Source organism: Equus asinus, chromosome 7 (genome assembly GCF_041296235.1).
Source record: "Equus asinus isolate D_3611 breed Donkey chromosome 7, EquAss-T2T_v2, whole genome shotgun sequence".
NCBI classification, from domain to species: domain Eukaryota; kingdom Metazoa; phylum Chordata; class Mammalia; order Perissodactyla; family Equidae; genus Equus; species Equus asinus.
This window is the reverse complement of record NC_091796.1, coordinates 7,699,665-7,706,653: the sequence shown is the minus strand read 5'-3', so window position 1 is coordinate 7,706,653 and position 6,989 is coordinate 7,699,665.

Genomic DNA, 6,989 nt, shown 5'->3' with positions numbered 1-6,989 from the left:
CAAGAATCGTAGTGCCCTTTCCACACCTTGTCAATTCACCTGAGGCCACAACTTTTGTCATTTCTTTTTTAACCTCTTCTGATGATAAATTCTATAAATATTAATATGTTTATAGCACTATATGTTAAATACTAACTTAAGATAGCATATATTGATTTGCCATCATGAAATATAAGAATTTAACTCAATTAACTGAGAAAAGGAGATGGTTCTTTCTTGTCAGATGATTAGCTCTTTGGGCATTATTTGACATTAGAATTTACATTTTAATTTAGATATAAAATATTATGCAGTCTTTTAATGATTAAAATAATCTAGTCTGTGTATTCCTGTGCTATGGAAATAAATGACATGCTGTTGAATCAAAAGCGATATTCAAATATTTGAACAAATTTGCCTCCTGTCTCAACTCCCTTGCAATTTTGTGGGAACATATTTGTGCTATTCACTTTCCTTCTGATTTCCTCATTGCATTTTAATCTACTTGTTCTCACAAAGTTCTTCTGATTGAAACCAAATTTTCCTGCTATTTTTGGGGGGAGGGTGAAGAGGGATTGCAAATCAGTAGCTTGATTTACCTGATATAAAAATGTAGTAAGCATCTCACTATAAGAGTTATATTATTGGTCCTTTCTGCTTTATTTTTTGTTTTGATGCTGTAGGTGGATACTATATTTTTCTCCTCCACTTTTGAGCAATTGTTCTTAACAATTCAACAAATGTTTGTCAAACCCCCACCATTCACTTGTGCTTTAGGTCAGTGGCTGAGAAATACTGGCCTCTAGATTAGTGCTATCCTGGGTTTGCAGGACTATGGGGTGCTGTAGTAAAAGTACAGATTAGATTTTCAATCACCACAACCACTACTGGTATTCAATATGTCTGGGGTGGGACCATGATAGGGTATTGCTGAGTTAGGTTTAAAAACAATAAACGCAATTGATAAAAGTAAATAAAAGTCAAGAAGACTTTCTGGTGGAAAGCAACCATCCCCTGGCATCAGCTCTATGCATGCTTTGCCTTATTCACCAGACACCACAAGTTATTGTCATTTTGGCTTTTTACTTCTCCTAGTGATTAACTCCACAATTATTAAAACTATATCTATATCACTATTTGTTACATTGTTAACATAAGATATTACCCATTGATTTGATATCATGAAATATCTGTGAGATAGTATTTGATACAAGAATGATTTTACTCCCTGATAACTGTACCCTTCATTTCTTTTGGAAATCCATCTCCAACCAGTTTTTACACGTGGTTGGAATGGTATTTCCTCCAATCCATACTCCAGGGAACTACTACAACTATTTTTTTGTGACAACACCAGCCTGAGAATGAAGACAATTCTGTGGAAAGCAGAGTTGAGGTACAGAAAGAAAATAACCTGTTGTGGCATAATTTGAGCCAAATAATCATACCTCACTTAATCTGAAGCTCTACTTTCAGACTTATTTTTACAAGACAGTAAATCATATTTATTTTTCGATTTGAATTGGCTTTCTGTAATTGGCAGCTAGTTATGAATCAATTGAATTGGCTCATTCAATATTGAAGATAATACTTATTTCCAAAGGAGTTTATGAATTTAATCAGATAAAAATAAAACAGTTCTTTTTGAGAAAGCCTTGTTAAACAGAATTACATTTGAAAATAAATATATTGGAATATTTAGGAAATTTTTTAAAAGGAGGAGGATCAAAATGTACAAGATATTAAACATTTTTAAAAGATAAAATAATCCAATATGACTGATGTCTTTAAAAGAAGAAAAGAGAGGGGCCAGCTTCATGGCCAAGTGATTAAAAAGTTCCATTCCTAAAAAAAAAAGAAAAAAAATTCCATTCTGCTTCGGTGACCTGGGTTTGCAGGTTCGGATCCTAGGCGCGGACATATCTACTCATCAGCCATGCTGTGGAGGCATCCCGCCTCCAAAATAGAGGAAGATTGACACAGATGCTAGCTCGAGATAAATCTTCCTCAATGAAAAAAAAAGGAGGGAGATTGACAACAGATATTAGCTCGTGTAGAAACTTCCATACACACACACAGAGAAAAAAAAGAAGGAAGAGAGAAGCCAGAAACCCAGGCACGGGGAGATTTCTTAAAGAAGTCATCAAAACCACAATCTAAAGAAGAAATTTTGTTAAATTGAACTTCTTGAAAATTGAAACTGTCTTCCTTCTGAAAGATTCTGTTAACACATTGATAAGATGAGCAGAAAAACTGATACGATTTTAAATTGCCATCTCACACATCAAGGTATTTGGCATTCCACACTCACATCAAACGTGATGTAATGAAAGATGATTGTATACAGTCTCACACTGTAAACAGCATTTGGACAAGTGGTGAATAAGCCAAACTACGTGCATTTTATTTCTGTCCTTCGTATTACTCCAATGTATTGAGTTTGTTGAAATTTTAAGAAGAAAGAATGAACTTTTATTACGGGGACTTGGTCATCCACGTGGCCTCCAGACTTAAAGCAAACACTGATGTGATCCTTTCCCCTGAGTGTCATTTTTTAGAATTTTTGTTGCTCTTACAGAAATAATGTTGAATAAATAGGCTACACATTGACATTAATGTGACTGGCACACTCATGACTCAATCCTTAATTTTTCTTTTTATGCCTCTAGTTCTATTGCTTAAGACCAATAGAAGATATAAATCCTGCCCTCAGCCACTCTTACTGTGTTAGTTCTCTTGTCTCCTTAAAAGGTAACATGTATTCCATTTTTTCTGATATATTTGTTCTTTGTAACTCATGTTAATTATTCTGGTTCCACATCAAGATGCCTTGTATTCGTAAACTTGAATTTTTCCCCTCACTTATTCAAACACTAAGAGCAAGTTGTCATCATAAAGACATCATTTTTCTTTTTTTTCTGGGTTAATTTTTTTGTCTGTTGAAACTTATGCATCTTTTATTTCTCTGAGTCGCTAGTTTTATTGTTGGCCCATCTCATTCGATACTGTCACTTTACAATGCCTCTTTATTTTCACAGTATGATCTGCAAAACATAAACACATGACAGATGTTGTAAATTTGCCTGATTTGATTTGAGAAAAGATATTGAGTCATTCATCATACTGAATTCAAAATATGGTTTCAGTTAAATTTGTTTTTTTTCTGTAAACATTAAAAATTGAGACAAGCTCTGGTGGCCTAGCTGTCTAAAATGTCCCACATGCCTCTACTATCGCATCATTAGGGAGGCTGTCTGCAGTCAACATTGCCGTTCATATTATCAGTATGGATTTATATTGATTATTAAGGCTTTGTGATATCTCACAATCACAGAAACTGGGAAGTTATAAGGCCAATAAAGTGCACTGATATTCTTTTACAAGTTTTGCATTGTTTCAACGCCTTTCTAAAGTGCTAGTTGCTTAAAATCCATTGCAGCTCAATATTTATTATTTTCCATAAATATGTATTGATTTGAATGGGGAGGATGTCAGAGATGTGGCATTAAGCAAGAAGCTGTGTCTAAATTTCCCAAAAGATCATCAGTACCTAGAAAAGCTGTTTGGAATTGAATCCCTCACCAAAATCTTCTTACAGTCTTCAGATATTTTTATGAATTATGCAGAAAATAACCACAATCAGTAACGAAGGCCAAGAATACAAGGCACAAAGCATTAGAAGATTCAGGTCTAAGTGTAGGCCTTTGTAATTTGTCATCACCTTGCCAGATGTAGGATAATGCCAGGGAGACATTATAGTTTTGGTGAGAATGCTCCCTTTGACCAAAATCAATTCCCCAGGAGATGGCAGAGGTGTAAGAGGTCAGAGCCAATACTCCTGGCTAACCAGGAATGAGGTTTGGAGTTCTGAACAGGGAATCAGCTAGTGCACCGGATCATGTACCAGAATTATCACATCAGCATGGCCTCTCTCGTCCCTAGGCCTGACAAATCTTTTGTCTGGGTCTTCACCGAACACTTAGTTGCAGGACTTAAAATTATGTTCAGTGTAATTCTTCCAGCTCTGGGGCAGTGGAGAAAATTCTTAGAACCTCATGTATTTCCTCTATTAGAATTTTTAATAGACAGTTAAATTAAATGTGGAAGAAGAAAGACCAATCAAGATCATTACCTCAAGCCTTTATTAAAGCATTGCAACATGAGAAGAGTTCAGGATGAATGCTTCTTGTGGAGCAAGCAGATTAAATGTTTCATAAAATAGGATTGGGGAACATTAGTCATGGCTTAGTTTTGTTTCAAGAATCACTCACTGTTCAAATTCTTGGTAACTATGAAGAAACAGAGGTTGTGATATTCATGGGATAAGATGCAGAGACAGCAGGATCTGGGCCCTAGTTAAGCAGCTGTTGGTTGGTCAATTTGGATTCAGCAAAAGAGGTGAAATGGAACAGCTGAAGCTAAGATCTTGCAAAGGTCAGTGCAGTGTTTTAAGTCCTTTGGGTCTTCCTTTAGGCCAAGCATTGGCTTAAGGGATAACATGCTTAGGGCAGTTGTCGAAGTCCAGATTGTTACCTCTATCTGAGATTTCCATTGGTCCCATCCCTCAGTTTTGGATATCGTTGAGTCTTGAGTGCATTCACCAGCTCCTCAGATGACTTTTGGATTTCTTTGGCCATTGTAATCATCTGTCTAGGGGTGGCTATGAAGGAGCATTTAAGGCTCTGAGTAGGATACAATGTAGGACCATGAAGCCTTGGAACACAAGAAGTAGAATCATTAATTGACTGTGAAAGGATGCCATTGGTCCCACTATTTTACCTGGTTCTAATCATAAAAACACATTCCATCCTCCATCTGGATTCCCTGATTCAGATGACCCAGAAAGTGGTAGAAGAGCCAGAGTGTCAAGATTTCTTTCTATTTTGTCTCATTCTATCTATATCTATCAGTGAGGTATTTTCAAAATAGCCCTTAGAAATGAAAGCATTAAAATTAAAGGGAAAAATTGTGAAAGCTTTAATCCTTACTAATTAATAATCTGGAATTTCATCCTAAAGAAGGGAATAAGAGAGCTAGAAATAGAACAGAGAATGAGACAAAGAGGGTGGGTGCAGAAGCCAGAGTCTTAGACCAGGAATCTTGGATGGAAGATTTCCACATGTTGCTTCAAGGTTCTTTGGAAAACTGTCCCTTTTATGATTTGTCTGCTTCTAAAGAATCCTGAGAGATTCTGTTTTATATCTCCCATTAGTATGGAAGTACAGGAAATGGATGTATGATGACTTTAAACTGAGACATGACTTGAAGTTCAATTCCTTGGAGTTTTCATGATTGCAGTAATCATGATTAAGAGTGCCTGATAAAGTCTCTTTCGATGAGATCCAAGAGCACTCTTCTATTGGTGTCATTTGCAGCCAAACAGTTATCTAGGAGGAAGCTATCTACAGCTGTTGATTATAGACTTGCGTATACTGCATAAAATCTCTACAATAATTATTCAGCTAACTTTGCAAACTTTAATTTTGGGGTGAGGATGATAAGGACAACTGAGTTTCTAGATGCTGAGCAGTGTATTCCATAATTCTTTGATTACAGTCTCCAAAAGATGGGCACCTCTGTAACTGGATAAGTAAGTTGGTGTGTCCAAAGTTGGAAATACATAGTCTAAGAAACCCCAGATTAAGCTGGTGATAAGGCAATTGTTTTTCAACAAGAAAAAGCTACTAGCCATCCAGAAAATAGACGCACAGGAGTGAGAGGATATTTATTTCCATTTGAATGTAACCACTGTATAAAACTCATCCACAAATATTCAAATGTACATGGAGGGCTTTATACCTGTCTTTACAGTTTTGCTGGCGTTAGTAGTTTGGCAGGTATAATATGTGCCAGAAACATTCTCAACAATTTTAGGTAGAATTGCTGATGTTGATTTAAGCTTGCAGCCAATTTTTCTCTGAACATTCTGGCCAATGAACTACTTTAGCCAACATTAGCAAAATGGAAGAGCGGAGTCCTTTCTTAAGGGATGTCACACACAGTTGATTTATAAGATTGTTGTTCATGATTACTCAGAATAAAAACACCTGTGAGCAGTGAGGCCACTGATGAATCTCCATGGCCTTTTGATTTTTATCATGAAGCACTCTGTAATTGCCACTGATTGCCCTTGATTGAGATGTGCATTAAAATAGAGAAACAAATATTAATAGGTAGAATTATTTACCAGGCTTCAGCTTGAACATGAGTATTCTTCTTTAACTTCAGAGGTATGCAATCACTGAAGTTATTTATGCAAATTTTATTTATAGGAAATAAAATTTTATTTATATGAAAACTGAACTTCTGATTTGTCAGGTCACTTTTTCCCATTGTGAGTTAAGTTGGGCATACAGAGTTCTCACAATAGTTATGAGCTAATTAAAAATTAGAGAATGCCAGCAAACTATTTTGATTATCCTTCCATTTTTAAGGTAAAGGAACAAATCATTATGTAATCTGGTGGAAATCTAAAGATAATTTTAGACATAAATGATAAATTTACAGTTTTGTTTTTCTGAATTTGGAAAAGGTAAAATCAAGGATTGATAGAGGGTTACAGATATGAGCATAAATATATATCAGTGTAAATAATATTTTTTAAGGTAAGAAATAATTATTGGAAAACCAAAGTGATATGTAAGTGATTATTCAGAACATAGCTTTTCAAAAAACAGGAACATTTTTTGCCATCTGAGGCAACAATAATTTGGTCTTTTCATAGTAAAAATTTTACTTGATTTTTTGAATATTAACCAGCAATATTTTGAAATAAAAGAGGTATAAGCTTTTCTTTTCATGTATATAATGAACGATTATCATTGAATCAACATTTTGGCCCATTTTAATAATTTTATTCCACTTTTATATTTGTTTTCATTATTCATATGTTTATAATCTCAATATACCACTATATGTATGCGTATAAAGATATACATATGTATGATTATGTAAATAGTTCATAAAATCAAACTTTTAAATTAACCTTAAAATACAATTAGCTTCATGAG